We start from the raw sequence: 9475 nt of genomic DNA on the forward strand, positions 1-9475 counted from the left end.
CAGATGCATCTTGATCTCATTTAAGATTTATTTTTGCATTGTTACACTTAACACATTACACAAAGTGATGGAAAACATGTTTAAAAACTAGAAATATAGCACATAGCGACTGGATGCCTCCGCCATAACACAAGATTCCCCTAATAGGTTTAAAATTCATTTTGACAATGTGTGACGACAGTTTCGCATAATTAGCAAAATAAAAATTGGCATGTTTGTCACAGATATGTTGAATTTACACTGTCATTGACCTAGGTTTAAATGGGGAATGGGAGAGGATGTATTTGGGGATTTGAGGACTTTTACTTGACTTTTGACCCTTTTATAACTTTATGCATTGAAAAAATTTCAAGGAATTCAGAAAAAGTGTAATTCCTGTACTAAACAATTGTAAATTGTTAGCATTCTAACCTGGCCTTTCAAGAGAAGTACCGTCGGCAGAACATGCATAAATATGTAATGAGTTTCAAGATATCTTGAGCCACTTCCGCGATATGGAGGAAAAATGAAATTCAGCACTTTCACGTGATCTTTGACCATTTGACCATAGACCTTTTTGTCAAAAATACTTCCGAGATAATCTCTATTGGGTAATAGATATATACACTTAGTCTTGAAAAAGTCTTGCAGGCATCGCATAAATATAAGGGAAAAGTAAAATCTGGAAGAGATGACCTTAACCTTTTACCCCTGACCTTTGATCCATGACCCCCAAATTCCCTAGATAATGACTGCAAGTCAGTACATGCATAATTTCTATGTACCATGAAGATACCTTAAACCATTTCCGAGATATGGGGAAAAGTGGAAATTTAACATTTTCAATTGACCTTTGATCTCATGATCCAAACTCTCACTAGAGAATCTTCACTAGTGTAGGGTAGTACATGTATACACCAAGTTTCAAGAAAAGGCATTGCTTATGATACGGGGGAAATTGTGACATTTTGAGCGTTTGACATTTGACCTTTGACATTTGACCTTGAGCATCTACACCCATAGTTGATAGGCAAATCTTCACCCCCTCATACATATGCCAAGCTTCATTACGATATCTCAAATGGTTTTATAAGTTACGGTGTTCACAAAACTAATTACAGACGGACGGAAGGACGGACAACCCGAAAACATAATGCCTCCGGCGCCACTTCGTGGTGGAGGCATAAAACCCTTAAATAATTATTAAGACATCAACACACACAACTTGTATTACTTTCAATACGCATGAAGCGAAGCTTAGATTTCTGTTTCTATCATTCAAAAGAGTTTGAATGTGGTTTCACGATGTAAGACACACCATCCAAATTTTTAATCAGTCTAAACTATATGCAGCAAAGCATTTGTTTGATGCTGTTAGTATAATGTTTGTGTTTGGAATTGACTTAAAAACACAAGAAACAAATGTAAATACAGTCAGTATCATTAGCAGTCAACAATGGTTTGTATAATACACTTCTAGTACTACGCCTACGCCACACGTGATAGTGACATAATGTACACAGATTTGTACAGCGTAGTTACACACTGGTATTGGAAAAATGTTCTGAAGGCGGATTTGGGCTTACACAATGTGCAACTTTATACTTAACACTAACACTGATCTCTTTATAGCATTATGATTTCATTGTGAGTGCAACTGTCGTACACGTTTTGATTTTTGTTACTTTCAACAACTATTACACATTCATTCAATATTGAAGTGATAATTTTGAGAGCAACCACATAATTATTATGTAACTATAGTGGGTCTACTTACAAATTGTATTGATCAAAGAAATGGAATAGAAAAAGAGACTACTGGTAACTTGAGACGGAAAAAAGATGAAAGAAAGGGAGAGATATTACACAATCGACAGCTAGACATACACATATTTGCAATTATTGAAAAACATTTATGTGAACATGACATCAGAAATCAAAGAACTAAAATAGCATATCGCCATATTGTACAATACACTATCAATCTTTAAATTGCGCATAGTTTCACTATACTTTTAATTGTACATAAGCGGAAGTTTAAAGGTAAATGAAGAAGTACATGACATAAAAAAACCCAGAGGATAGAGAAGTAATATAGGTTTTGAAATGACATCACAAAGAAGGAAAGGGTGTCAGAAAATGGGGATTTAACAACATATCGCTCATGCCATGAAATGTCTGTTTGTTTGTTCATTTCCATCTGAGAAGATGGCTGGATATCCAATATTCAGCTATACACTAAGCTGGTCTTCCATGGGGTCCAGTTGGATGTGATTTGGGCCACTTCACCGGGTTAAACACAGTGCTCTTTGCGATGAATGAATGAAGTGGGATCTTTTACGTGCATGAGTTGTGACGCTCTCACACACGGGACCTCCATTTTATGTCCTATCCGAGGGACAGAGTGTTTTGCCTCTTGCTAGAGGGGATGGTCTGATAGCACACACCATTGCTCAGTCCAGACGCGGGTTCGAATCCGGGTCCTTAAGATTGTGAGGCAGACGCGCTACCGACTGAGCCAACTATCCGCCGTCATTTTGGTATCTGCTTGCCGCATTTATAGCAGCTATCTGCTTTAAATATTATGATATTGTGCATTTTCTGTCGTTATACTTGATGAATGTTCTTCTTTACTTTCATTCTAGATTCAGCATGTACCTACATGATACCGGAACATTGAATATGACACAATGTATATGATACATTCATTCGCACATGTGTTGGAATGAGATGTAATCGTCTTTCACTCATGAAGAAAGTTACATGAAATCGTCTCTGTATAAATTGTTTACTTAACCTGTCACAGATCACACACTTCTTTTTAATTTGCAAGTAAATCTCATCAAATCATTATACAGAGAACAATAAAAATGAAGGAATCCTTCATTCTCTTTAAAGTATTCGAGACTTAAAGTGATCCATTTGCAATAATGCAGTTGATAATGGAAACGAGACGGGGCGCCAAAGAATTCAAACAAAGCCATATTCAGATTTTCTTACAATGCATCAATTGTGGGAGGAAAACCATGAAAATTTGTTGACGAAGACATCTTAATATTGTAGATTTGCTTCAGTTGAGGACAATTTTGCAAACCGATTGTCGATTACTTCTTTTACCTTTTATTATTGTTATTTTTTGCTTTCGTGGACTAGAAGTAGATTAAGAACAAGAACGAGATCGAGAGTATGTCGTTAAATCTCTTTAGGACCTTATTCTTCTATGAAATCATGACTTCAATTTTCTTCAAAGTTTTCAGTTATTAGAAATATTCTCGTATATCGATTGATTTGCGTGATCTTGAGCGATGTGAAACTTTTTCCTTCGAGAAATTTCATTTTCATACAAAGGTATTTGGGTGGAGGACAAGCAGTCCTTAGCAGGACATTGATCTTCAATAATTTCGCCAGAATTTGCTTGGAGCATAAGGTAACCATCCTCATCCATCTTGAGCTCTTCTTTTGGTTTTCGTAAGTAATTGGCTGATACAGGATATAGCGGACCATGCCCAATAGCAGAATATTGATCTTCAGTAATTTCACCAGCATTTGCTTCGAGCATAAGGTAACCATCCCCATCCATCTTGAGATTTTCTTTTGGTTTGCTTAAGTAGGTTGATACATCGGGATATTGCGGACCATGCCCATCCATGACTAGAAGATTGCGTATTCCGATCTTACGTCTACTCCCTAACTCGGTGACATAATACGGTTCTTGGAAGAAATGGTCGGAAGTTGAGGGAATCTCTTCGTAAATTCGTGACTGGACGTTTCTGGATTCGGTAGAGTCATCTGCAGGTACTGGAATCACGTCACCGTCTTCATCGATACTCTTTTCGTCTCTGTCGATATTTGTAGACTGAGCAGATGTGGCGTCCTCTCCGTTTTTCTTCTTTACGGTACCTGAAATGTCCATGGTTACCTCTTTGCCAGCGATAATGTCTTTACCTCTTTGCCAATAGATGCCACGGAGTGGCAGTGTGCTAGTGTCTGTCGAACTTCTCAATTCTGTTCCAGGAGTGTGATTCTGCAGAGATGAATAACGGTGTTCAAAGTATTTGAAAACATTGTTGTAATTCCTAACAAAAGCACATGACTATTTGTATGCAACCACAAATAAAAAAGAGCTTTTTGTATCTTAATGACAATGACAAAACAGTTTCAATTTTAAGAAAATTAGTCGCGCATTTGTCAGCAATCGAAGGCACTATGTGCCTACTATTTGAAAGAGGGAATGGATGTTTGACTGACGATCGAGAATGATGACAGTGTGATTAAAGCTATTAATGTATAACAGCTAGAGTTAGCGGGGTTATCCCACAAGACCGACACCTACGAGTCATACAGCCCATGAGTTCGACCTTAGGTAAAACAGCGAGTTCAACAGATACAACACGGGACTTAAGGTGTCGTTCTCGTGGGACTTGTTAGCTTAATGTCGAACTCATGGGCTGTATGACTCGTGAGCTGTATAACTCGTGGGGTGTATGACTCGTGAGCTCTATGACTCGTGGGCTGTATTACTAGTGGGTGTCGGTCTCGTGACGTTCATCCGAGTTAGCTGGAGTTAGTCAAGAAACTTCTTACCTTAGTGTAGGTGCAGCAACGTTCATTCCTACACTTTCGAAGAATATAAATCATGAGGATCACGATAAGTAATCCGACAATTATCGAACACGATATAGCCGTCATTCGAATCCATCCGCCCCATCCTGCAACATGATGGTGAGAGATTGAATATCGTAAGCGCTCCGTCAATTCAGTAACATAAAACTATTATAATGACATTTTCTAAGACAGAAAAGCAAAGTTAAACATAAGGTAGTGAACAGAAATGTCAGGTTTCCCTCATCGGGTGGCAGCACAGGTAAGTACATGTATTTTTTTTTTCAGTTGAATCATTGCTTTGAGATTGTGTTTCTTTTCAAACCGCGAACACAAATGTCTTTTCAAATTTGTGTGTCTGTGTATTTGAGAAGGGGTGAAAATTACAGTAGCCAATGGTTTATTTGTTACCTTCCAGAACGACATTCGATAAAAGGATATGAAAGTTTCATATGTTTCTGTTTGGAAGTGGTAATCGTCATAACTGCCTATGTAATGGGTGATGATAGGAAAAAACTTTAAACTCTTTCGTTAGCTTTTGAATGCATAAACTCCCCTAAATAAGTACTGAAAAGGACAGCACGGTAAGTTAAAAAGTGTAAACCCAAAATAACATTCAGAAAAAGATAAATACATTAATACACCACTCAAAGAAATTCTCAACAACAACATAGAGGATAAGGAAGACACAAATTTTTCTTTTTCACTTCATGAATCACAATCTGCTAAAATCTCGATCACATGTTTCACCGATTTTTTCTCCTCCCTCTAAACTTCATCAACTTGATTAATTTCTCATTGTCAGCTACTTGTCAGCTACTGTCACCTGAAATAGCCATTATACTAAGTAATGCTATATTTGTATGTACAAAAGCGAGGCAGTAAGACATGCTTGATTGAATAACGACTGGCCTAAAAAAAAAAAAAAGTTAACAGTGTTCAACCTTACCCGCCATGTCAAACGCGTAAGAATCATATATGTATAAACGCCAGAGGCACTTTAAGTGAACGATATTTCATTAATAATTAAAAATATTGTTCAAGATCAGATGTTTTCTTGTCACGATAAGCGTCAGTGGTGAAAGCTTCAGTTTGTGCATTTTGTTCAGTTGGCAAGAGTGATATAAATATACATGTTATATGAGTGAAGTTCAACCGATGCTAAGAAAGCGTTAGTGATTGATTTACTCTTGACTGCTTGGCAAGACGGAGTCGATGCGTTCCAAACTAGTTGGTGTGTCGATCCGTCATAGTCAGATGACCTCACACAATGCAATCTTGCATTACCATTAAGGACGTAACCATCATCACACTCCAACTTGACTGTGGATCCAAGCCGTGTGGTGTTTAAATTCCATTTTCCATGAGATATGTTACCAGGGTGATCACAGTTTGACTCATCAGCTGAAAAGAAGAGAATTATTAATCAAAAAACAGACAAACATGATTTTAATCTAGATGGAAACTCTTATAGCAAGGCGTTGTCTACCAAAAACTGCTATGTAATTAACTTGTATACAGTCAAATGGATTTTTGTAATTGAAGAAAATGAATAAAATAATACAGATCAATGATGTTATGTAAATAGTCACTTATAGATGTCGACTTTGTTTTGGCAAAACGCAATCTAAAATCATTCTTATTTGATTGTCTACAATATTATACATTATTACATGACAAATTGTCTCTTCCCCCTTTTTTCCAGTACAATATCAGACCATGGCTTTGCAAAATCTGCATCCAGTCGATACACATACATATTATATATAATTATACATATAGACAGATTTAAAAATATTATATTTTATATTGCCAGCAAAGCTTGCACAGAGACCGTAGTGAGCAGTAACAGAATTCTGAAGAAGGGCTATGGCCACTGATGCCAGAAAGATTAATTAAAGGGATCAACTTTACATTTGACTTGAAGGTGCTGTATGGCAAAACGTAGACGTCTGTCGTGTTTTGTTTTGTTTTGTTTTGTGTTTTTTTGTTTGGAATGGCACCCTCTCTTATTACGTTTTTATACACAGAAAAATGAAATTTCCAAGGTCTGCTTAGGTGCTCCATACTGGCCATTTTTCTTAAATGATTTTTTTTTTCTTTTTCAAATTTGGTGTGTAAATGTACCATAATTATAGACAAATTTTAGACGCCTCTATTAGTAACGCTGCAACAACGGTTCCACCTTTTGCAGGGTCAAAGGTCAACCTGATCAGGTCAATTCTTTTATTTATGCAATAACTTGATTGTTCATCAATATTTTATTCCGCATTTGCCTTGGATGGAGGAGTAGGTAGTCATTTTATGGGTCTAGGATCATTACCCCCTGGAAAACCACCCTCCGGATAACTACCACCCGGATTATAACCTCCCAGGACAATTCCCCCGTAGGGCAACTACCCCCCGGACAACTACCCTCCTAGGGCAATTACTCTCCAGGGCAATTCCCTCTGAATAGGACAACTACCCTCTAGATAACTACCCCTCGGATAACTACCCCCCCCCCCAACTACCCCGTGGGTAACTACCCCCCGGATAAACTACCCCCTGGGTAACTACCCCCCCCCCCCATAACTACCCCGTGGATAACTACCCCGTGGATAAGTACCCCTGGTAACTACCCCTGGTAGCTACCCCCGGATAACTACCCCCGGATAACTAGCTACCCCCGGATAACTACCCCCGGATAATTACCACCCGGATAGCTATCCCCAGGTTAAGTACCCCCTCCTCCGATAAGTAGGCCCCCAGATAACTCCCATCCGATAACTACCCCCTCCGATAACTTCCCATGGATTATTACCCAGCATAAGTAGGCCTACAACTCCCCCTCCCCTATAACTATCAAGAAGAAAATTACCCAAAGGACAGTGCCCCATGTCAACTACCCCCTGGAAAACTACCTTCGGGGTCATTGCCCCCCCCCCCCCCCCCCCAGCCGTAACTCTTACTTTCAATAAAAAGGACATCATTACTACAGAAAACGAAGTTCTTTTTATTATTTGCAAGGATCACGGAGATGCCATACTGATACTTCATCTTATGAAAACAACATCTTAAAGATTTACGATTTCTATCGTTTGTATTTAGGACGATTTATGTACAAGCTTAATTTCTCCCTTCTGTATTTTGACTCTATGTTCATCAAAAACGAAACTGTCCCTGCATAATTATCCTACCCGGTAATCAAGTAAATAATTTTATCATTGCCTTTAACCAAAACTATTTTCACTCAATATGTATTTTCTTTTACTGCTCTGAAATTTCGGATTTCTCTTGATAGTAGTATAAAAGAAGTTTTAAGTTGTAATACCTTTACCATTGAACTAAAGACATTTTAAAGAAATTTTACGCTTCAGAATGAGTTATACTTTTTACAATATTTTTTTTAAACACAATCGTCTACCGTTTACCACAACTCCATATTACACTTCTTTATTTTGAGGAGTTTATATCTCATGCCCCACGTGCCCTGGTTTTGACTCAACATCTTCCTCTTCCCTTTCGCTTTTCTCCGTCCACCGTGAAGGTAGTCTCTTCCTGTCATTCATTTCTCACACATCGCCGGTTTAGATGGCGGTTCATGGCGGTTCGGCAATTCGTCGTGCTCCGCCAAAGACCATGTTCACACCGTACACAAACCCTGGTCATCCGTCACTCATCCGCCATAAGCCCCGAGAACCGCAGACAACCGCCAGAAAAAATGCCAGAAAAATTAAACATGTTTAATTTTTCGTGGCGGTCTTGGCGGTTTCAAATGGGCGGTGAGTTGGCTCAGTCGGTAGCGAGTCTGCCTCACGATCACGCGGCTCGGGTTCGAACCCGAGTCTGGACTGAGCAATGTTGTGTGTAAACATACCGTCCCCTCTAGCAAGAGGCAAAACACTCTGTCCCTCGGATAGGACATAAAGTGGAGGTCCCGTGTATGAGAGAGTCACAGCTCATGCACGTAAAAGATCCCGCTTCATGCATTCATCGAAAAGAGCAGGGTGTATAACCCGGTGAAGTGGTCCCACCCCACATCCAACTGGACCCCATGGAAGACCAGCTTAGTGTAGCTGAATATGGGTTATCCAGCCATCTTCACAGATGGAAAATGAACAACAACAACAACAAATGGAACGCCGTTCACTTTGTAAAGAACGGCTCCTCCGTGTTTGCACCGCAAGATCCGTGATAATACCGTGTTAACACCGCCATAACTTTTCATGCAAAAACAAATGTTGAGCTTAAAAGAGAATAATGCATTCGGCGACAATTCGTGGCAGAGCAATAAAAGAAATATGCAAAAAAAAACTAATATTAACCCATAACACAAAATTGGTCAAATGTACTGAATGCTAAAGTTTCATTGCTTTTTTAACACATAGTGTAAAACAGAAAATTAACATTCAAAAAGGTAGATTTGTTGAATAGTACATCAGTTACTTTAAAAGGCGTGTTCATAATTTTTGTTAAAGCTTGACAGCTTAAAAGATGGCCAGCTACTTGAACCTGTAAGTATACACACAGGAAATATGTTGGGTTCTGCTTTCGTGATTATGTATGCCTTTTTTTGTAAGAGTACATGTTGATACAGATATGTTGAAACTTAAAAGAGTAGAGAGAAAAGCGATTTTGAAACTTCATTATTATGTTACGTGAACCTGTAAATAAACAGGAAACTAAGTAGATATACTGTGTTCTTCTTTGATATATATATACATATATATATATATTGTATATGTGTGTGTATATATATATCTGTGTGTGTGTGTGTCTTTTTATGGGACTATTGTTAGATACCTGAAAATTTAATTAGGAAGGAAAAAAAAGATATTGAAACAAGCAAGAACTTGCACATCACTTGATATCAAAACCTGCAAACGAACAGGAAACTTTGTAAACTATGTTG

The sequence above is a fragment of the Diadema antillarum genome, unplaced genomic scaffold (assembly GCF_040938485.1).
Source record: "Diadema antillarum isolate AM-2024a unplaced genomic scaffold, OU_Dant_1.0 seq00001197_RagTag, whole genome shotgun sequence".
NCBI classification, from domain to species: Eukaryota; Metazoa; Echinodermata; class Echinoidea; order Diadematoida; family Diadematidae; genus Diadema; species Diadema antillarum.